This window comes from Mirounga angustirostris, unplaced genomic scaffold, assembly GCF_029215605.1.
Source record: "Mirounga angustirostris isolate CCGP_5_RB_7025 unplaced genomic scaffold, mMirAng1.0.hap1 SCAF_11, whole genome shotgun sequence".
Taxonomy (NCBI): Eukaryota; Metazoa; Chordata; class Mammalia; order Carnivora; family Phocidae; genus Mirounga; species Mirounga angustirostris.
Genome location: NW_026991719.1, coordinates 59,831,678 through 59,855,753, shown reverse-complemented (window position 1 = coordinate 59,855,753; position 24,076 = coordinate 59,831,678). Strand labels below are relative to the sequence as shown.

The 24,076-nt window shown below is 36.8% G+C and overlaps 1 protein-coding gene and 1 pseudogene across 23 annotated transcripts in view; one reads left to right on the top strand and one right to left on the bottom strand.

Moving 5' to 3' along the window:
• LOC129045928 (uncharacterized) overlaps nucleotides 1-24,076 on the bottom strand; it is a 149,734-nt gene that overhangs the window by 4,086 nt on the left and 121,572 nt on the right. For 20 of the 23 annotated variants that reach the window (XR_010406186.1, XR_010406185.1, XR_010406171.1 and 17 more), the window contains one exon: nucleotides 5,743-9,184. The exons of 1 other annotated variant lie outside the window; for it this stretch is intronic. The gene's annotated coding sequence lies outside the window, so the exon portion shown is untranslated. Of the gene's footprint in view, nucleotides 1-452; nucleotides 2,700-5,742; nucleotides 9,185-24,076 lie in introns of those variants that run through there. 2 more of the 23 variants (XR_010406183.1, XR_010406184.1) reach the window with 2 other exon arrangements.
• LOC123847848 (heterogeneous nuclear ribonucleoprotein A1-like) lies at nucleotides 10,213-11,557 on the top strand (annotated as a pseudogene).

Genomic DNA, 24,076 nt, shown 5'->3' with positions numbered 1-24,076 from the left:
ATCAAATTAGATTTTAAACCAAAGACTATCATAAGAGATGAAGAAGGACATTATATCCTACTTAAAGGGTCTATCCAACAAGAAGATCTAACAATTGTAAATATCTATGCCCCTAACATGGGAGCAGCCAATTATATAAGCCAATTAGTAACAAAAGCAAAGAAACACATTGACAACAATACAATAATAATAGGGGACTTTAACACCCCCCTCACTGAAATGGACAGATCATCTAAGCAAAAGATCAACAAGGAAATAAAGACTTTAAATGACACACTGGACCAAATGACCTTCACAGATATTCAGAACATTCCATCCCAAAGCAACAGAATACACATTCTTCTCTAGTGCCCATGGAACATTCTCCAGAATAGATCACATCCTAGGTCACAAAAGATTGGGATCATTCCCTGCCTATTTTCAGACCACAATGCTTTGAAGCTAGAGCTCAATCACAAGAGAAAGTTGGAAAGAACTCAAATACATGGAGGCTAAAGAGCATCCTACTAAAGAATGAATGGGTCAACCAGGAAACAAATGAAAATGAAAACACAACGGTTCAAAATCTTTGGGATGCAGCAAAGGCAGTCCTAAGAGGAAAGTATATCGCAATACAAGCCTTTCTCAAGAAACAAGAAAGGTCTCAAATACACAACCTAACACTACACCTAAAGGAGCTGGAGAAAGAACAGCAAATAAAGCCTAAACCCAGCAGGAGAGAAATAATAAAGATCAGCAGAAATCAATGAAATAGAAATCAAAAGAACAGTAGAACAGATCAACGAAACTAGGAGCTGGTTCTTTGAAAGAATTAATAAGATTGATAAACCCCTGGCCAGACTTATCAAAAAGAAAAGAGAAATGACTCAAATAAATAAAATCATGAATGAAAGAGGAGAGATCATAACTAACACCAAAGAAATACAATTATAAGAACATATTATGAGCAACTACATGCCAGCAAATTAGATAATCTGGAAGAAATGGATGCATTCCTAGAGATGTATAAACTACCAAAACTGAACCAGGATGAAATAGAAAACCTGAACAGACCTATAACCACTAAGGAAATTGAAGCAGTAATCAAAAATCTCCCAACAAACAAAAGCCCGGGCCAGATGGCTTCCCAGGGAATTCTACCAAACATTTAAAGAAGAATTAATACCTATTCTTCTGAAACTCTTCCAAAAAAATAGAAATGGAAGGAAAAGTTCCAAACTTGTTTTATGGGGCCACCATTACCTTGATCCTAAAACCAAAGACCCCCATCAAAAAGGAGAATTACAGACCAATATACCTGATGAACATGGATGCAAAAATTCTCACCAAAATACTAGCCAATAGGCTCCAACAGTACATTAAAAGGATTACTCACCACGACCAAGTGGGATTTATTCCTGGGCTGCAAGGTTGGCTCAACATCCACAAATCAATCAATGTGATACAATACATTAATAAAAGAAAGAACAAGAATGATATGATCCTCCCAATATAGATGCAGAAAAAGCATTTGACAAATTACAGCATCGTTTCTTGATCAAAACTCCTCACAGTGTAGGGATAGAGGGTACATACCTCAGTATCATAAAAGCCATCTATGAAAAACCCACAGCGAATATCATTCTCAATGGGGAAAAACTAAAAGCTTGTCCCCTAAGGTCAGGAACACGGTAGGGATGTCCACTATCACCACTGCTATTCAACATAGTACTTGAAGTCCTAGCCTCAGCAATCAGACAACAAAAAGAAATAGAAGGCATCCGAATTAGCAATTCTAGAAGTGAAACTCACTTTTTGCAGATAATATGATACTTTATGTGGAAAACCCAAAGACTCCATCCCAAAACTGCTAGAACTCATACAGGAATTCAGTAAAGTGGCAGGATATAAAATCAATGCACAGAAATCAGTGGCATTTCTATACACCAACAACAAGACAGAAGAAAGAGAAATTAAGGAGTTGATCCCATTTACAATTGCACCCAAACCATAAGATACCTAGGAATAAATCTAACCAAAGAGGCAAAGATTCTGTACTCAGAAAACTGTAAAAAGAAATTGAGAAAATTCATGAAAGAAATTGAGGAAGACACAAAGAAATGGAAAAACGTTCCATGCTCATGGATTGGAAGAACAAATATTGTGAAGCTGTCAATGCTACCTCGAGCAGTCAACACATTTAATGCAATCCCTATCAAAATACCATCCACTTTTTTCAAAGAAATGGAACAAATCATCCTAAAATTTGTATGGAACCAGAAAAGACCCTGAATAGCCAGAGGAATGTTAAAAAAGAAAAGCACAGCTGGTGGCATCACAATTCCAGACTTCCAGCTCTATTACAAAGCTGTCATCATCAAGACAGTATGGTACTGGCACAAAAACAGACACATAGATCAATGGAACAGAATAGAGAGCCCAGAAATGGACCCTCAACTCTATGGTCAACTCATCTTTGACAAAGCAGGAAAGAATGTTCAATGGAAAAAAGACAGTCTCTTCAACAAATGGTATTGGGAAAATTGAACAGCCACATGCAGAAGAATGAAACTGGACCATTTCCTTACACCACACACAAAAGTAGACTCAAAATGGTTGAAAGACCTAAATGTGATACAGGAGTCCATCAAAATCCTAAAGGAGAACACAGGCAGGACCTCTTCGACCTCAGCCGCAGCAACTTCTTCCTAGAAACATCACTGAAGGCAAGGGAAGCAAGGGTAAAAATGAACTATTGAGACTTCATCAGAATTAAAAGCTTTTGCACAGCAAAAGAAACAGTCAACAAAACCAAAAGACAACCAATAGAATGGACGAAGATATTTGCAAATGACTATCAGATAAAGGGCTAGTATCCAAAATCTATAAAGAACTTAATCAAACTCAACACCCAAAGAACAAATAATCCAATCAAGAAATGGGCAGAAGACATGAATAGACATTTTTCCAAAGAAGACATCCAAATGGCCAACAGACACATGAAAAAGTGCTCAACAACGCTTGGCATCAGGGAAATCCAAATCAAAACCTCAATGAGATAACCACCTCACACCAGTCAGAATGGCTAAAATTAACAAGTCAGGAAACGACAGATGTTGATGGGGATGCAGAGAAAGGGGAACCTTCCTATGGTGTTGGTGGGAATGCAAGCTGGTGCCACCACTCTGGAAAACAGTATGGAGGTTCCTCAAAAAGTTGAAAATAGAGCTACCATATGACCCAGCAATTGCACTACTGGGTATTTACCCCAAAGATACAAATGTAGGGATCCAAAGGGGTATGTGCACCCTGATGTTTATAGCAGCAATGTCCACAATAGCCAAACTATGGAAAAAGCCAAGATGTCCATCGGCAGATGAATGGATAAAGAAGACATGGTATATATATATGTATAATGGAATATCATGCAGCCATCAAAAGGAATGAAATCTTGCCATTTGCAACGACATAGATGGAACTGGAGGGTATTATGCTGAGCAAAATAAGTCAATCAGAGAAAGATGTGTATCATATGATCTCACTGATAGGAGGAATTCTTAATCTCAGGAAACAAACTGAGGGTTGATGGAGTGGTGTGGGGTGGAGGGATGGGGTGGCTGGGTGATAGACATTGGGGAGGGTATGTGCTATGGTGAGTGCTCTGAATTGTGTAAGACTGTTGAATCACAGACCTGTACCTCTGAAACAAGTAATACATTATATGTTAAAAAAAAAAAAAAAAGACAGCAGGAAGGGAAAACTGAAGGGGGGGAAATCGGAGGGGGAGACGAACCATGAGAGACTATGGACTCTGAGAAACAAACTGAGGGTTCTAGAGGGGAAGGGGGTGGAGGGATGTGTTAGTCTGGTGATGGGTATTAAAGAGGGCACGTATTGAATGGAGCACTGGGTGTTATACGCAAAAAATGAATCATGGAACACTACATTAAAAACTAATGATGTAATGTATGGTGATTAACATAACATAATAAAAAAAAAAAAGGAGACCAGTATGTGAGGCCATGATCATCTTTGCAGTGATAGTGACATTTCTCTTTCACCTCAGTGGGATCCTGTTCTGAGAGATATATGTACAAGGTTCTCTGAGCTAATGAAAAATGAATTCTCCAGCCTTAAAAAAAAAAAAAAATTCATCCATGTTATGAGAATCATTGGTTTATCCCTTTTTATTGTTGTACTTCATTGTAGGACTGTGCCACAGTATTTTATACATTCACTACTTGCTGGGCATGTGAGATGTTTCCAGTTTGGGCAATTATGAATAAAACTGCTATAAACTTTCAGGTACTGGTTTGGTGTGAACATAAATGTTCATTTCTATAGGGTAAATGCCTAGGAGTGGGAATGAGCACCAAGCCTTTCCAAACTTCCTGTGTCATTTTGCATTTCCACCACAAATACATGAGTTCCAGTTGCTCCACATCTTCCCCAGAATTTGGTATTATATATATTTTAAAGGAGATGGGTATTAAATAGGGCATGTATTGAATGGAGCACTGGGTGTTACACGCAAAGAATGAATCATGGAACACTACATCAAAAACTAATATGTAATGTATGGTGATTAACATAACAATAAAAATTAAAAATTAATTAAAAAATAAATGTGTAGTCATTCTACTAAGTATATAGTGTTATCTCATTGTAGATTTAATTTGCAGTTCCCTAATGGCATATGAGTTTGAGCATCTTTTCATATGCTTATTTGGCATCTGAATATCTTATCTTTTGCCTCCCATTTTTCTTGGGTTGTTCCTTACTATTGCGTGTTTAGGTTTCCTTATGTATTTTTTTTTTAAAGATCTACCTCTTTATTTTAGAGAGAGAGTCGGAGGGAGAAGGAGAGAGAAACCCAAGCAGAATTCACACTGCGTGGGGAGCCCAACACAGGGCTCAGTGCCATGACCCCAAGATCATGACTGAAGCCGAAACCAAAGTTGAATTCAAGCCCAACCTACTGTGCCACACAGGCACCCCTATTCTTTAGGTTTTTTAATTCCAGTTAACATACAGTATTATATCAGTTTCAGGTGTACAATATAGTGATTCAACACTTCCATACAACACCCCGTGCTCATCACAAGTGCCCTCCTCAATCCCCATCACCTGTTTCACTCATCCCTCAACCCCCCCGCCCCTCTGGTAACTATCAGATTGTTCTCTATAATTAAGAGTCTGTTTCTTGCTTTGTCTCCCTCTCAGTTTTTTTCCCCTTTGCTTGTTTTGTTTCTTAAATTCCACATGTGAGTGCAATCCTCATATATTCTTGATACAAGTCCTTTGCCAGGTGTGTTATTTGGAAATGGGTTTTCCGAGTCTGTGGCTTGTCTTTCCATTAGCACTACTTTGCTCAGAGCAAAAGTGTTTAATTTAATGAAGTCTACCTTGTCAAATATATGACAATTGTAAGTTGGGACGGGTATAAATGGAGTTGAAGTGTAAGTGTTCTAAGCCACTTAAATGATCCAGGAGGTGTTTAATCATAATAAATATTTATTGTAAAACTATGACTCTAAAGATAGATCTAAAAGATCTATCATGATCCTTACACTGTGTAATCTCCTTCCCTTAAAAGTGGGCAGGATCTGTGTCTTGCTTCTAACCAACAGGGTATGGCAAAGTTGATGAGATGTTACTTCCATGAAAATGTTATGTAATATTGCATATACATTTAGAAATACCCTCAAAATATACAAAGCATTAATAGAAGTCCATGGAGAAATTGCAGATCCACAAAGTGAGTGAAATAATTCAACACCTTTTCAATTATTGAGAAATCACATATACAAATCAACAGTATACAGAAGATTTAAACAACCCAATCCATAAGCCTCACCAAATGGAAATGGAAACATATGCACTTCTGCTTTGAAGAATTACAGAAATAATCCATCTAAGGCACATTTGCAATAGTCACAAGAAATGATCTTGCATTAGATCAGAAAGATTACTTCATAATTTAAAGAATTGGCATTACAGGATTCATGGCTGTCTTACCACACTAATAAAGGTAAATGAAACATCTACACATATTTCATAATTTAAAGCACATTTCTAAATACGGTACTTGTCTTTCTCTGATGGGCTTATTTCACTTAGCATTATTTATACTCTAGCTCCATCCATGTTGCAAATGTCAAGATTTCATTCTTTTTAATGGCTGAACAATATTCCATTGTGTATTTATGCCACATTTTCTTCATCCATTCATCTCTGGATGGGCACTTGGGTTGCTTCCATAGCTTGGCTATTGTAAATGCAATAAACAGGTACACATACCCTTTTGAATTAGTGTTTTCATTTTCTTTGGGTAAATATCCAGTAGTGGGGGGCGCCTGGGTGGCTCAGTCGGTTAAGCGTCTGCCTTCGGCTCAGGTCATGATCTCAGGCTCCTGGGATCGAGCAGCACATCAGGCTCTCTATTCAGTTGGGAGTCGGCTTCTGCCTCTCCCTCTACCTATCTCCCCAGCTTGTGTGTGTGCTCACTCTCTTTTTCTCTCTGAAATAAATAAAATCTTTAAAAACTATATCCAGTAGTGGAATTACTGGGTCATGTTGTAATTCTATTTTTAATTGTTTGAAGCACACCCATACTGTTTTCCACGAAGGCTGCACCAGCTTGTTTTCCCATCAACAGCACATGAGGGTTCCTTCTATGGATCAAATAAATCATGAGGGACATCTTAAAATTTAACAATAATGAAAACACATTAAAAACCTGTGAGACATGGTGAAAGCATGTTTCAAGGGAAATTTATAGCCTTAAATACTTAGAAAAGAAAAGGGGGTGAAAATTAATGAGCTTAGTATCCAGGCTAAGAATATAGTAAGAACAATAGGAAAAAGGAAAAGGAGGTATTAAAGGTAAAAGCATCAGTTCATGAAATAGAAAACAAAGACACATTACAGAAGATCAATAAAACCTAACATTTGAAAAAATAAGTAAAATAAAATAAAACCCCACAATTGTTTCTTTTACAAAACTTATTAATAAGTGGTGTCTGGGTGGCTCAGTTGGTTAAGCATCTGACTCTTGGTTTTGGCTCTGGTCATGATCTCAGGGTTGTGAGATCAAGCCCTGTGTTGGGCTGTGTGCTCAGTGCAGAGTCTGCTTGAGATTCTCTCCCTCTCCCCTACTCTCACTCACTCTCTCTCTCAAATAAATAAATTCTTTAAAAAAATAATAAAATAGACAAATGTTTGGCTGATTCATTAATATAAGAAAAGGTACATAGTAATAATATGAAAAAAGAGGGAACATAAAAACACAAAGATTAGGAAACATTATCAATAATTCATGCCAGTATTATTGTAAATTTAGAGGAAACAGACAAATTCTTACAAAAATGTAATGACAAAACGGACAATAAAAAATAGCTTGTATAGTCACATAAAACATTAAGATAACTTAAGTAGTTATTCAAATCTTCCTCAATACCCAACTATATGCTTTCTATCAGAAACACAATTTAAATAAAAATGCATGGGTAAGTTATATTACGCAAACACTATTCAAAGGAAAGTTGGAATGGCTATATTAAATCAAAAAGTAGATTTCAGAAGAAGGAATATTCTCAAGATAAAGAGGGGGCATTACACAGTGATAAGGAGGGCAATTTACCAAGAAAACATAACAATACCTGAATCAAAAACTGACAGACTGCAAGGAGACACAGACAAATCCACAATTGTATTTGGAGATTTCAATACTTTGAAGAATTAACAGAAGAATTAGCTAGAAAGTTCATAAGAATAAATCTAAACAACACTAGAATCAACTTATAATAACTGACATTTGTAGAACACTATACCCATTAAAAGTAGAATTCACATGGAATGTTCACCATGATAAACTATATCCTAATTCATAAACTAACAGACTGGCTTCTTTCACTTAACAATATAAATTTAAATGTCCTCCATGTCTCTTCAGGGCTTAGTATCTCATTTCTTTTTATTCCTGGATAACATTCCATTTTATGGATGAATCCCAGTTTAACCATTCACCTATAATGGGACATCTTGGTTTCTTTCAATTTGGGGCCACTATTAATAAAGCTAGTATAAATATTCCTGTGTACATTTTTGTGTGTAATCATAAGTTTTCACTCATTTGGATAAATACCTAGAAGGGCAATTGCTGTATGACATGGTTAAGTCTATGTTTAGCTTTATGAGAAACTGCCAAACCTTCTTCCAAAGTGACTCTACCATTTTACATTCCCCCCAGAATGAGTTCCTCTTGCTCCAAATCCTTGACAATATCTGGTTTTGCCGGTATTTAGGATTTTAGCCATAGAATATGTAATGATATCTCACTGTTGTTTTAATTTGCAATTCCCTAATGACATGATGGTGAGCATTTTCTCATACACTTATTTTCCATATGTATATTTTCTATGGTAAGATGTCTGTTCAGATTTTTTCCCATTTTAAAATCAGGTTAATTTTCTCACTGTTGAGATTTAAGAGTTCTTTGTACATTTTGGATAACAGTCCTTTATCTGGTATATCTTTTGAAGATATTTTCTCCCAGTCTGTGGCTTATCTGCTCATTCTCTTGACAGTGCCTTTTGCAGGGCAGAAATTTTTAATTTTATTTTCATTTATTTATTTATTTATTTATTTATTTATTTATTTATTATTTATTTTTTAAAGATTTTATTTATTTATTTGACAGAGAGAGACACAGCGAGAGAGGGAACATAAGCAGGGGAGGTGGGAGAGGGAGAAGCAGGCTTCCCGCCGAGCAGGGAGCCCGATGTGGGGCTCGATCCCAGGACCCTGGGATCATGACCCGAGCCGAAGGCAGACGCTTAACGACTGAGCCACCCAGGTGCCCCAGAAATTTTTAATTTTAAAAAAGTCCACTTTATCACTTCTTTCTTTGATGGATTATGCCTTTGGCATTGTATCTTAAAAAGCCACTGTCAAACACAAGGTTATCTAGATTTTCTTCTATCTTATAGAATTTTTATAGTTTTGCATTTTACATATAGGTCTATGATGCATTTTAGGTAAATTTTTGTGGAACATATAAGGTCTGTGTATAGCTCCCAGTCAAGGTTTACCATATCTCACCTGGCTGCTAGAATTTCTTCTGTCCTCCAATTCCAAGTTGTAAAGATCAAATTCCTGGTGAGTACAGCCAAGAGTCTGAGGGCTCTTTTCCTTCATCCAGTTCCTATTGATAGGATGGAGATTTTACTCCAGGCATGGCAGGACTCGAACCCTGGAACCCTGACTTCTCACCCTTGCCCCAGCTTTTTCATGGGGCAGAGGTTCCACACAGGGAGAGAAAAAGCCAGTAGACTACCACTTCACCCAGTACCCACAGTAGTTTTTCAGAGGGTTTTCCAGGGGCAGAGACAGTCCATAAGAAAAGTAAGCTCCAAGCTATACCCAAGGCAAATGACTATTTGAGAGTGTAGGAAGTTCAAATCTAAGGGGCACTCTTGAAATAATTAGTTTTGGGATGCCTGGGTGGCTCAGTTGTTTAAGCGTCTGCCTTCTTCTCAGGTCATGATCCCAGGATCCTGGGATCGAGTCCCAAGTTGGGCTCCCTGCTTAGCGGGGAGTCTGCTTCTACCTCTGCCTGCCACTCCTCCTGCTTGTGCTCTCTCACTTGCTCGCTTGCTCTCTGACAAATAAATAAAATCTTTAAAAAAAAATTAGTTTCTCCTCTTTAAGAGCAAGACATTATACCATAAGCTGGCTACTTTGCCAGAGAAACCAGGGAAAGATACAGCTAAAAATAACTTTCCTGAGAGTGGAATAAACTACAAAGATTGGCTTCAAACTATAACTTTGTGAATTTAATTAAATCAGACTGCTAAGCAATTTATGCTTCAGAGCATTGTTGAAAACATAACAGTCAGTTGGTAATTAGTAGAGCCTAATAGGTGAAGTATAATAAAGCAGACAGCTGAAAAGAGAGGTCAGAAAGAGAGTCAAAAAGCACTGCTATACTCTCTGTGATCCCAAGATGACTACGCACATGCTCAAGTCTTCACCCTCTGAAGAACAATACAAGTGCTTCACACCACAAAGAAATAGACTTCACTAAAACAGCTGAGCCATAAAACAACAACAACCAAGTAAACAAGAATAAAAATGAGTCTTGGAGAGGGTTAGAAGTTAGGATCCAGTATTCAACATATTACCTAAGATGTCTAGTTTTCACAAAAAATGAGATATTCGCTTTCTGCCCGTGGATGCCGCCGAGTAAGCATCCTTAAAGTCTCCCCTCCCACCGCCGTCATGTCTAAGTCAGAGTCTCCCAAAGAGCCTGAACAGCTGCAGAAGTTCTTCATCAGAGGTTTGAGCTTTGAAACAACCGATGAGAGTCTGAGGAGCCATTCTGAGCAATGGGGAATGCTTACAGACTGTGTGGTAATGAGAGATCCAAACACCAAGCACCCCAGAGACTTTGGGTTTGTCACGTATGCCACTGTGGAGGAGGTGGATGCAGCCATGAACGTAAGGCCACACAAGGTGGATGGAAGAGTTGTGGAACCAAAGAGGGCTGTCTCAAGAGAAGATTCTCAAAGACCTGGTGGCCACTTAACTGTGAAAAAGATTTTTGTTGGTGACATTAAAGAAGACACTGAAGAACATCATCTAAGAGATTATTTTGAACAGTATGGGAAAATTGAAGTAATCGAGATCATGACTGACCGAGGCAGTGGCAAAAAGAGATTTTGCTTTTGTAACATTTGATGACCATGACTCTGTAGACAAGATTGTCATTCAAAAATACCATACTGTGAATGGCCACAACTGTGAAGTAAGGAAAGCCCTATCTAAGCAAGAGATGGCTAGTGCTTCATCCAGCCAAAGAGGTCAAAGTGGTTCTGGAAACTTTGGTGGTGGTCGTGGAGGTGGTTTTGGTGGGAATGACAACTTTGGTTGTGGAGGGAACTTCAGTGGTCGAGGTGGCTTTGGTGGCAGTCGTGGTGGTGGATATGGTGTCAGTGGGGATGGCTATAACAGATTTGGTAATGATGGAAGCAACTCTGGAGGTGGCAGAAGCTATAATGATTTTGGCAATTACAACAATCAATCCTCAAATTTGGGACCCATGAAAGGAGGAAATTTTGGAGGGAGAAGCTCTCGCCCCTATGGTGGTGGAGGCCAATACTTTGCCAAACCACGAAACCAAGGTGGCTATGGCGGTTCCAGCAGCAGCAGTAGCTATGGCTGTGGCAGAAGTTTTTAATTACTGCCAGGAAACAAAGCTTAGCAGGAGAGGAGAGCCAGAGAAGTGACAGGGAAGCTACAGGTTACAACAGATTTGTGAACTCAGCCAAGCACAGTAGTGGCAAGGCCTAGCTGCTACAAAGAAGACACATTTTAGACAATACTCATGTATATGGGCAAAAAACTCAAGGACTGTATTTGTGACTAATTGTATAACAGGTTATTTTAGTTTCTGTTCTGTGGAAAGTGTAAAGCATTCCAACAAAGGGTTTTAATGTAGATTTTTTTTTTTTTTGCACCCATGCTGTTGATTGCTAAATATAATAGTCTGATCATGATGCTGAATAAATGTGTCTTTTTTTAAAAAAATGAAATATTCAAGGAAATAGGAACATCTAACCCATAAATGGCGGGGGAGGGGAGGCAGGGAGAAGTAGGTAAGAAAAACGGCCTGTGAGGGGCGCCTGGATGGCTCAGTTGGTTAAGCGACTGCCTTCGGCTCAGGTCATGATCCCGGAGTCCTGGGATCGAGTCCCACGTCGGGCTCCTTGCTCAGCGGGGAGCCTGCTTCTCCCTCTCCCATTCCCCCTGCTTGTGTTCCTGCTCTCGCTGTCTCTGTCTCTGTCAAATAAATAAATAAAATCTTAGAAAAAAAGAAAAACGGCCTGTGAAAGAAAGCAGATGATCTATTTAAGAGACAAAGACTTGAAGGTAACCATTAGTTCAAAGAAATTCACTTCAAATAACTAAAGGAAACTATGCCTAAAGAAATAAAGGAAGGAGAGAATATTATGAAAAACTATATACCAACAAATTGGAAACCTAGAAGAAATGGATAAATTCCTAGAAACATATAAACTACCAAAACTGAAGCAGGAAGAAATAGAAAATCTGAATAGACTGATAACCAGCCAAGAAATTAAATTGATAATCTAAAAACTCCCGACAAACAAAAGTCCATGACCAGATGGCTTTACAGGCAAATTCTACCAAACATTTAAAGAAGAGTTAATACCTATTCTTCTCAAACTATTCCAAAAAATAGAAAAAGAAGGAAAGCTTCCAAATTCATTCTATAAGGCCAGCATTACCCTGATACCAAAACCAGATAAGAGACACCACAAAAAAAAAAAAGAGAGAGAGAGAGGGAAAACTACAGGCCAATATCACTCTACATGGATGCAAAAATTCTCAGTAAAATACTAGCAAATGAAATGGAACAATACTTTTTTAAAAAAAAATTCACCCAATCAAGTGGGATTTATTCCTGGAATGCAAGGGTGGTTCAATATTCACAAATCAATCAACGTGATACATCACAAAAAGAAGAGAGGATAAGAACCATATGATCATTTCAATAGGTGCAGAAAAAGGTACACCGTTCATTCATTCATGATAAAAAAAAATAGGTGCAGAAAAAGTACAACATTCATTTATGATAAAAAGTCTCAACAAAGTAGGTTTTAGAGGGAATAAACCTCAATATAATGGCCATACCTGAAAAGCCCACAGCTAATATCATCCTCAATGGGGAAAAATTGAGACCTTTTCCTCTGTGGTCAGGAACAAGATGGGGATGTCCACCCTCACCACTTTTATTCAACATTGTACTAGCCCCAGCAATCAGACAACACAAAGAAATAGAAGGCATCCAAATAAGCAAGGAAGAAGGAAAACTTTCACTATTTGCAGATGACATGATACTATACATAGAAAACCTGAAAGACTCAACCAAAAAACTGCTAGAACTGATGAACAAATTCAGTAAAGTCGCAGGATACAAAATCAATGCACAGAAATCTATTGCATTTCTATTCACCAATAATGAAGCAACAGAAAGAGAAATCAAGGTTTATCAATCCCATTTACAACTGCACCCAAAATAATAAGATACCTAGGAACAAACCTAACCAAAGAGGTAAAAGACCTGTACTTTTGCAAACTAATGATGTATTGTATGGTAACTAACATAACATAATAAAATTAAATTTTAAAAAATTTTTAAAAATTAAAAAAAAAGAAATATAAAGACTTTATTATACAAACCTCCCAAAAGAAGACCAAGGTGAAGAAGGGCTTATTGGAAGCGATTTCGGGGTGTGGTGTTTATTCACAGGAGACCAAAAATTATTTTGAAATAATTGTATTTCCAGACACATCACCAACTTTTAATGACAAGGATAGAAATACCACAAAAAAAAAAAAAAGAAAAGAAAAGAAAAAGGACTTCGAACCCTCAAAACCTACTTGCAGTGAGCAAACTGCAAAAGCTACACAGTTGAAAGTACAGGCTACCTATCATATAAGGAAAGATAACATAGAGGGTGGAACAAAGAACCCTGAGGGAGAACCAAGAACCATGGAAAATTATTCTTTTGGAAAAAAAAAAAAGATTATTTATTTATTTATTTGACAGAGAGAGAGACAGCGAGAGAGGGAACACAAGCAGAGGGAGTGGGAGAGGGAGAAGCAGGCTCCCGCAGAGCAGGGAGCCCAATGTGGGGCTCAATCCCAGGACCCAGGATCATGACCTGAGCCGAAGGCAGATGCCTAACAACTGAGCCACCCAGGCACCCCCATGGAAAATTATTCTTGGGCAGGAATGGGACTGAGTCGTAATAAAGAAACTTCTAAAATTTTCCTGCTTACATTTCAGAATTTCTATGTATTCCTCTGTGCCTCACATTTTCTCCCTATTTGAATAGGAATGTCTTTTGGGGTTTCCTTTTCATACAGTCTTACCCTGTATGTTGAATGAAGGAAATGCACACAACTTCAGATTCAGGGGAACCATACTTGAGGTGATTTACTTAAGAAAGTACACCTGAGAAACCTCATCTGCACACGAATCTGATTTAGATGATGAAATCATGGACTTTGAGCTAATGGTGTAATGAGATGTAATGAGAGGAGGTTTTTGTGGGCCTTTGTAGGAGGTGAGTGTATTTTGCATGTGGGAGGGTTGTAAATAACTTGTGGCCATAGAAACACCTATAGGGTTTTTTTAATCCAAATAAACTACATGACATAAAATTCACCATTTTAAACAATTCAGTGGTTTGTGGTATATTCACTAATTTTGCAACCATCACCACTATCTAACTCCAGAATACTTCAATGGACAACCCCCAAAAGAAAGAACCATACCTACTAGCAGTTAGTCCACATTCATCTTTCCTCTCATATGCTGGCAATTAACTAATCCACTTCGTATCTTTATGTGTTTGTCTATTCTGATTATTTCATACCACAGGTGGTCTTTTGTATGTGGCTTCTTTCACTTAGTGTAATGTTTTCAAGGTTTATCCATGTTGTAGCATGTCTCAGTACTTCATTTTTTTAATTGCTGAATAATATTCTACTGTATGGTTATACCACATTTTATTTATCCACTCAAGAGTTGATGGATATTTTGGTTGTTTTCTTTTTTGGCTATTATGAATAATGCTGCTATAAATCATCACGTATAAGGGAAAAGGTGTTATAAGCCCCAAATACAGTAATACTGGCTTTTACATTTACCTATTTAGTTATCTTCCCTGCTGTTCTTCATTTCTTTATGTGGAGTTGAGTTACCATATAGTATCCTTTCATATCAGCCTAAAGGACTCCTTTTAGCATTTGTTGAAGGGCAGGTCTGGTAGTGACAAACTCTTGGTTTTTATAGATCTGAATATGCCTTAATTTCTCCTTCATTTTTTTATTGTGGTAAAATATATGTATTTTTTAATCATTTTAACCATTTGTAAGTGTTAAATTCAGTGGCATTAAATACACTCCACAATGTTCTGCAAGCATTACCACTAAATCAATACCCAAAACTTTTTCATCATCCCAACAAAAACTCTCTGTACCAAGTAAACAAAGACTTGCCCTTCCCCCAATTCCAGTCTCTGGTAACCTCTATTCTACTATCAGTCTTGGAATTTGCCTATTCTAGGTATGTCATAAAATTGAAAGGACACCATATTTGTCATCTGTGTCTGGCTTATTTCACTAAGCTAATGTTTTCAAGGTTCACCCATGTTATATCACATATCAAAATTTCATTCCTTTTTATGACCAAATAATATTCTATTCCTCTGTTGGTTGACACTGGGTTGGTTCCATCTTTTGGCTATTGTGAATACAGCTGTAATGAACACTGTACAAATATCTGTTTGAGTCCCTGTTTTGAATTCTTTTGGATATATGCCTAGGAGTGGAATTGCCATGTCATATGGTAGTTCAATGTTTAACCTATTGAGAAATTGCCAAACTGTTTTCCATGGCAAATGTGCCTTTTTATATTTCCACCAGCAATGAATGCACAAGGGTTCTAAATTCTCCATATCCTCACCAACACTTGTTCTTTTCTTTTTTTAACTATAGACATCTTTGTAGGTGTGAAATAGCATCTCATTGTGGTTTTTATTTACATGTCCCTAGTGACACATAATGTTAAGCATCTTCTCATGAGCTTATTGGCAATTTGTCTATCTTCTTTGGAAAAATGTCTAAGTCATTTGCCCAATTTTGAATTGGGTTCTTTGTCTTTTTGTTGTTGAGTTTTAGGTGTTCTTTATTTACCCTAGATACTAATCTCTTATCAGATATATGGCTTAAAGGTTATTTTTCTGGTTTCTTTATAGCATCCTTTGATGCACAAAATTTCTTAATTTTCATGAAATCCAATTTATTCTTTCATTTGTTTCTTGTGTGTTTGGTATCATATCCATGAAATCACCAGATCCAATGTTATTAGGATTTTCTTCAGGGTTTTCTTCTAAGAGTTTTATAGTTTTACCCTATAATTTTAGGTCTTTGATGCATTTTGAGTTAATTTGTGTATATGGTGTAAGTTAAAGATCTAATTTTATTCTTTTACATGTGGATATCCAGTTTTTCAAGCACATTTGTGAAAAAACTGTCTTTTCCCCCATTGAGTCTTGGCAACTTTGTCAAAAAGGAATTAATCAGGCACCTGGGTGGCTCAGACGGTTGGGCGTCTGCCTTCGGCTCAGGTCATGATCCCGGAGTCCTGGGATCAAGTCCCGCATCGGGCTCCCTGCTCCTTGGGAGCCTGCTTCTCCCTCTGCTTCTCTCTTTCTCTCATGAATAAATAAATAAAATCTTTAAAAAAATTTAAAAAAAAGGAATTAATCATATATGTGTGGGTTTATTTCTGGGATTTTATCCTATCCCATTGCTCTATATGTCTGTCCATAATACCTATACCATACTCTTTTATGTACTGTAGTTTTGTAGTAAGTTTTGAAGTTCAGAATTCTAAGTCCTCCAAATTTATTCATTTCTTTCAAGTTTGTTTGCACTAACATGGGTCTCCTGAGATTTTATATGAATTTTAAGATAGGTTTTTCTATTTCTACAAAGCAAGTCATTGAAATTTTGATATGGATTACATTGAATCTGTAGATCATCTTGAGTAGTATTTTCATCTTAAGAATATTAAGTCTTCCAATCCATAAATACAAGATGTCTTTGCGGTTATTTAGGTCTTCTTTAATTTCTTTCAGGAATGTTTTATAGTTCTCAGTGTACAAGTCATTTGCCTCCTTAGCTAGATTTATTGCTAATGATTTAATTTTTAATTAATTTACTTTTTACAGGTCTCACTTAGGAAAGTATGCACCAAACACAATCACATTTCTTTTTTTAAGCCAATGACAAAGACCCAGTTTACCAGTTTCACTTTTTTAAACATAAGCTTAGTGTTACATATTTGAACAATTGTTAAAACTTGCTAAGTTGCCAGTATTCATACACAACTAGAAAAATCTTTAATTTACATTAAACCAGACATGTATTATGATTAATACATTAATATTTTTCACTACTAATAGTAATACTAAAAATAATTGAAATTATTTTTGTAGAAGATTCATCCTGGCACTATTAACTTCATAGAACACTGACACTACTTAGTTCACATTTCAAAAACAATGGAAAAGCAGGTCTGTGCTGGTGTTAGTGAATGAAAGTGTCAGGGCCACCTTTGATTACACTTAATAAAAATAAGCAAAGTACATACAGAGATTTACAACAATTTCAAAGATAAAAAATGCTACTATCATGTAGTCCCAACAATAAACTCAAAAGTCTATAACGAATAGGGGCTCTGATGAGCTGTTTATAAAAACTTTAGATGAGGTGCACTTATACTGAGAGTTGAACTCTTTAGAAATCTTCAAAAAATGTTCCTGTTAATCCTCAAATGGTGCTTGTTATAGTTTAACATTTCTGTTAACTGCATGCATTGAATTACTTCTTACCCAAGCATAGCTGCTGCTCTTTGCCATTTATTGTTAAGGACTTAACTGGCCCTCTTTAATTTCTTTCTTGAGCATTTTTGACAATTTTCTTTGTAGTGATTTCTCTGCCATGAACCATTTTAGTAGAAGTTGATATAGATTTGAAGTTGCTCATCCCACTACCACCAAATGACATGGAAGAAAATGAAGTGAGCCCCCCCCCCCATTTCTGACCTAGTAAACCAAAGGAAGTAAATCCTGAATCAAAAGAAAAAAAGCCCACCTCCAAAAAATGGAAATCTACTGAAGGCAGAGAAAACCAACCCTGTGCCTTGGCTCCTGCTCCCATGGTGAAGGGGCTCCTTTGATTCCCAGAAAAGTCCTCAAAAGGGTTTCTGAGAAAATCAAGTGAAAACAGGTGTCTTCCACCACAAAATTCCCTGAAAAAAGTCATCTGGATTATGGAATGTGAAGCCAAACTCAAGCAGACTGTCAAAATTACTTCCATTTCCACCTCCATAATTTAATCTTTCTTTGCATATTTGTCATAGATGTCCCATTTTTTAGCATCTGTTATCACCTATATGCCTCAGCTACTTGTTCGAATTTTCTCTCTGCTTCTTCTTTATTCTTGGGATTTTTATCTGGATGCCACTTCAGGGCCAGTATTCAATATGCCTTTTTGATATTCTTAGCTGAGGCATGTGTCTGCATGCCTAGAACTTCATAGTAATTCAGATGTTTTAACAGGCTGTTGGAATGAGTCCGAGGATGCAGGAGCAATTAGCAGAAAGGAGGAACAATAGGGTGGCAGCCTGGGCCTCCCCTTGGTTCTGGCATGACTGTTCTGGTGAAAGTGTCAGAGGCCACAGCTTCTCCTGCTATACTCTCCTTAGATCTAATATTTTAAAATATTATTATCAGTGGAACTGCATTCTTCATTTTTGGAATGTTTGTTGCTGGCATATAGAAATATAAATGATTTTTATGTGTTGATCTGTACCCTCCAACTTTAAAGAATTTGTTTTCTGGTTCTAGTAGCTTCTAGTGGATTCTTTAGGGTTTTCTAAAAATTGGATCATATAATCTATGAATATAGATAATTTTACTCCTTCATTTCCAATTCTGATGCCCTTTCCATTTTTCTTTTCTAATAGTTCTGACTAGTACTTCTGGTAAAACATTGAATTGCAAAGGGTGAAGGTGGGCATCTTTTCTTGCTAGTGACCTTAGGAGTATAGTTTTCATTGTTTCGCCATTGAATATGATGTTAACTGTGGGGTTCTCATAAATGCCCTTTCTTATGTTGAGAAACTTCCCCTGTTCCCAGTTTTCTGAGAGTGTATATCACAAAAGCATGTTGGATTTTGTCAAATGCCATTCCTGAATCAATTAAGATGATCATGAGGATTTCTTCCTTTGTTCTATTCATCTGATATCTTACATTTATTTCCTTACGTTGAAACACCCTTGCATAGCTGAGATAAATTCCACTTGGTCATGGTGAATGATCTTTTTAATATGCTACTAGATTTGGTTTGCTAATATTTTGTTGAATACTTTTGCATCTATATTCATAAAGAATATTGATTTGTAATTTTCTTTCTTATAGTGTCTTTTTAAAGATTTATTTATTTGAGAGAGAGAGAGAGTGGGAGGGGAGGGGCAGAGGGAGAGGAAGGAAGAGGATCTCCAGCAGACTCCCTGCTGAGCAACGAGCCCCACAATCTCACGACCCCAAGATCATGACCTGAGCTGAAACCAAGAGTCAGATGCCCAACTGACTTACCCACCCAGGAGCCCCTCTTGTGGTGCTTTTATTTGGCTTTGGACCAGAGTAATGCCAGCCTTATGGGATATATTAGCAAGTGTCCTCTTCTCTAATTTTTTGAAAGAGTTCTAAAAGTACTGGTATTATATCTTCTTTAAATGTTTGGTAGAAATCACCAGTGAAGCCATTTAACTCAGGATTTTATTTTGTTGGGTGTTATATTAGTTATTGAATCTTTTTACTTGTTATGGGTCTGTTGAGATTTTCTATTTCTTCTTGAGTTAGTTTAAGTAAGTTGTGCGTTTCAAGGAATTTGTCCATTTTTCTGTTATCTAATTTGATGTACAATTTTTCATACTGTTTTCTTACAATTCATTTAATTTTGTTAAAGTCAGTAGTAATGCTGCCACTTTCATTTCTCATTTTAGTTATTTGTATCTTCTTTTTCTCAGTCTAGCTAACCATTTGGTGATTTTGTTTTTCTTTTCAAAGAATCATCTTTTGATTTCATTGATTTTCTTTATTGTTTGCTTAGTCTTTATTTTGTTTATCACTACTTTAATTTTTTTTAAGATTTTATTTATTTCTTTGACAGAGACACAGCGAGAGAGGGAACACAAGCAGGGGGAGTGGGAGAGGGAGAAGCAGGCTTCCCATGGAGCAGGGAGCCCGTGTGGGGCTCAACCCCAGGACCCCAGGATCATGAGCTGAGCCTAAGGCAGACGCTTAATGACTGAGCCACCCAGGCGCCCCTATCACTACTTTAATCTTTATTATTTCCTTTTTTATTTAGCTTTGGGGTAGCTCACTCTTTCTTTTCTGGTTTCTTCAGGTTTGAAGTGAGGTTATTGATTTGATCCTTATTCTTTTCTGATGTAGACATTCACAACTATAAATTTCCCTCTGAGAACTATTCTGTCTGTGTCCCATTATTTTGATATATTGTGTTTTCATTTACACTTGTCTTTAGGTATTTTCTAATTTCCCTTGTGAATCCTTCTTTTACCCATTGATTGATTGCTTAAAATTAAGAGTTTAATTTTAATATATTTGTGAATTTTCTAGTTTCTTCTGTTATTGATTTCTAACTTTATCCTGCCGTGGTCAGTTAATATATTTTGTATCATATCCATCTTTTCACATCAATTGAGACTTGTGGTTTACTATGTACTCTATCCTGGAGAATGTTCCATGTGCATGTGAGAAAATGTTTATTCTCTTATTCTTGAGTTGAGTGTACTTTATATGTCTATTAGGTTTATTTGGTCCAGTGAGTTGTCTGAGTTTTCTCTTTCTTTACTTATCTTCTCTTTGGTTGCTCTATCCATTATAGAAAGTAGACTATTGAAGCCTCCCATTTCTTATTGAAGAATGTCTGTTTCTCCTTTCAATTCTGTTCATTTTTGCTTCATATATTTTGAGGATCTGTTATTAGGAGGTAATTGTTATGTCTTCCTCATATAGATGGCCAAAAACACATGAAAAGATGTTCAACATCACTAATCATCAGGGAAATGCAAATCAAAACAACAATGAGATATTACCTCATGCCTGTCAGAATGGCCAGAATCAAACAGACAAGAAATAGCAAGTGTTGGGAAGGATGTGGAGAGAAAGGAACCCTTAGTAGGAATGTCAATTGGTACAGCCAAGTGGAAAACAGTATGAAGTTTCCTCAAAAAATTAAAAATAGAAATACCATGTGATCCAATACTACTACTACTGGGTATTAACCCAAATTAAATTAAAACACTAATTTGAAAAGATATATACACCCCTTTGTTTATTGCAGCATTATTTACAATAGCCAAAATATGGGAGTAATCCAAGTGGAAGATGTATACACACACACACACACACACACAGGAATAAAAGTTACAGCATAAGGAATATATTCAATGATATTTTGATAGTGTTGTATGAGGACAGATGGTAGCAAATTTTTAGAAGTTTTTATTTAAATTCCAGTTAAACATACAGTTAGTATGTTAGTTATATTAGTTTCAAGTGTACAATTTAGTGATTCAACACTTACATATGACACCCAGTGGTCATCACAACAAGTGTACTCCTTAATCCCTATCACCTACTAACCCATCCTCCCACCCACCTCCCTTCGGGGAACCATCAGTTTGTTCTTTATAGTTAGGAGTCTATTTCTTGGTTTGCCTCTCTCTCTCTCTTTTTCCCTTTGCTTATTTGTTTCTTAAATTCCACATATGAGTGAAATCATATTGTATTTATCTTTCTCTGACTTACTTCACTTAGCATAATACTCCCTGGCTCTATCCACATCTAGCTTCATCCAGATAGTTGCAAATGGCAAGATTTCATTCTTTTTTATGGTTGAGTAATATTCATATATAACTATATATGAATACATATAATATGTATATATATATATACACACACACACACACACATACACACACACATACACCACAACTTCTCTATCCATTCATCAGTTGATAGACTTTAGACTTTTGGGCTCTTTCCATATTTTGGCTATTGTGGACATTGCTGCTATAAACATTGGGGTGCATGTGCCCCTTTTAATCAGTATTTTTGTATCCTTTGGGTAAATACCTAGTGGTGCAATTGCTGGGTCATAGGGTAGCTCTATTTTTAACATTTTGAGGAACCTCCGTACTGCTTTCCAGAGTGGCTGCACCAGTTTGCATTCCCACCAACAGTGTAAGAGGGTTCCCTTTCTCCACATCCTCACCAACATCTGTTGTGTCTTGTGTTGTTCATTTTAGCCATTCTGACTAGCCATTTTTTCTTTTCTGTTTGTCTCTCTTTTTTCTCCCGTTTGTTCATTTGTTTTGTTTCTTAAATTCCACATATGAGTGAAATCAAATGGTATTTGTCTTTCTCTGACTGGCTTATTTGACTTAGCATTATACTCTCTAGATGCATCCATGTTGTTGCAAATGACAGGATTTCATTAATTTTGTAGCTGAATAGTATTCCATTATTAATGGAATACTATTCAGCTAAAAATATATCACAGATATATCTGAAATATATATATCACATCTTCTTTATCCATTCATCAATCCTTGGACACTTGGGCTGCTTCCATAGCTTGGCTATTGTGAATGATGCTGCAGTAAACATAGGATGCATATATCACTTTGACTTAGTGTTTTCATATTCTTTGCGTAAATACCCAGTAGTGTGATTACTGGATCATATGGTAATACTATTTTAACTTATTGAGGAACCACCATACTGTTTTCTACGTGGCTGCACCAATTTGCATTCCAACCAACAGTGCACATGGGTTCCCCTTTCTCCATATCCTTGCCAACACTTGTTTCTTGTGATTCACTTTAGCCATTCTCACAGGGGTGAAGTGATACCTCACTGTGGTTTTGATTTGATTTCCCTGATGATGAGTGTTGTTGAGCATCTTTTCATGTGTTTGTTGGCCCTCTGTTTGTCTTTGGAGAAATGTCTATATGTGTCTTCTTCCCATTTTTACCTGGATTATTTGTGTATTTGGTGTTGAGTTGTATAAGTTCTTTTTTTAAAAGATTTTATTTGTCAGAGAGAGAGAGCACAATTGGGGAGCAGCAAGCAGAGGGAGAAGCAGGCTCCCTGCTGAGCAAGGAGCCCAATGTGGGGACTCGATCCCAGAACCCTGGGATCATGACCTGAGCCAAAGGCAGACACTTAAACAACTGAGCCACCCAGGCATCCCTATAAGTTCTTTATATATTTTGGATACTAATCCTTTATTGGATATGTCATTTGCAAATGTCTTCTCCCATTCAGTAGGTTGTCTTTTATTTTTTAAAGATTATTTATTTATTTATTTAAGAGAGAGAGAGAGCATGACCTGGGGGAGGAGCAGAGAGAGAGGAAGACAAGGAGACTCCCCACTGAGCAGGGAGCCTGATGCAGGGCTCAATCCCAGGACCCTAAGATCATGACCTGGCTGAAATCAAGAGTTGGATGTTTAACCAACTGAGCCACCCAGGCACCCCAGGAAGTTGTCTCTTAGTTTTGTTGGTTGTTTCTTTTGCTGTGCAAAAGCTTTTTTTTATATAGTCCCTATAGTCTATTTTTGCTTTTGTTTCCCTTGCCTCAGAAATCATATTTAGAAAGATGTTGTTATGGCTAATGTCAGAGAAGTTACTGCCTGTGCTCTCTTCTAGGACTTCATGATTTCAGGTCTCACATTTAGGTTTAATTCATTTTGAGTTTACTTTTGTGTATGGTGAAAGAAAGGAGTCTAGTTTCATTCTTTTACATACAGCTGTCCAGTTTTCCTAGCACAATTTGTTGAAGAGACTCTTTTTCCCATTGCATATTCTTGCCTCCGTGTTGAAGATGAATTAATCATATAACGACTGATTTATATCTGGGATTTATATTCCATTCCATTGATCTATGTGTCTATTTTATGCCAGTACCATACTCTTTTGATTACTACAGTTTTGTTATATAATTTGAAATCAGGAATTATGATACCTCCAGTTTTGTTTTTCAAGATTGCTTTAGCTATTAGGGGTATTTGTGATTCCATACAAATATTAGGATTGTTTCTTCTAGTTCTATGAAAAATGCTATTAGTATTTTGATGGGGAGTTCATTAAATGTGTAGATTGCTTTGGATAGCACAGACATTTTAACAATGTTTGTTCTTCTAGCCCATGAGCATGGAATGTCTTTCCATTTGTTGGTGTCATCTTCAATTTCTTTTATCAATGTTTTATAGTTTCCAGAGTACAGGTCTTTCACCTCCATGGTTAAGTTTATTCTTAGGTATTTTATTATTTTTGGTGCAATTGTAAAAGGGATAGTTTTCTTAATTTCTCCTTCTGCTGATACATTATTAGTGTATAGA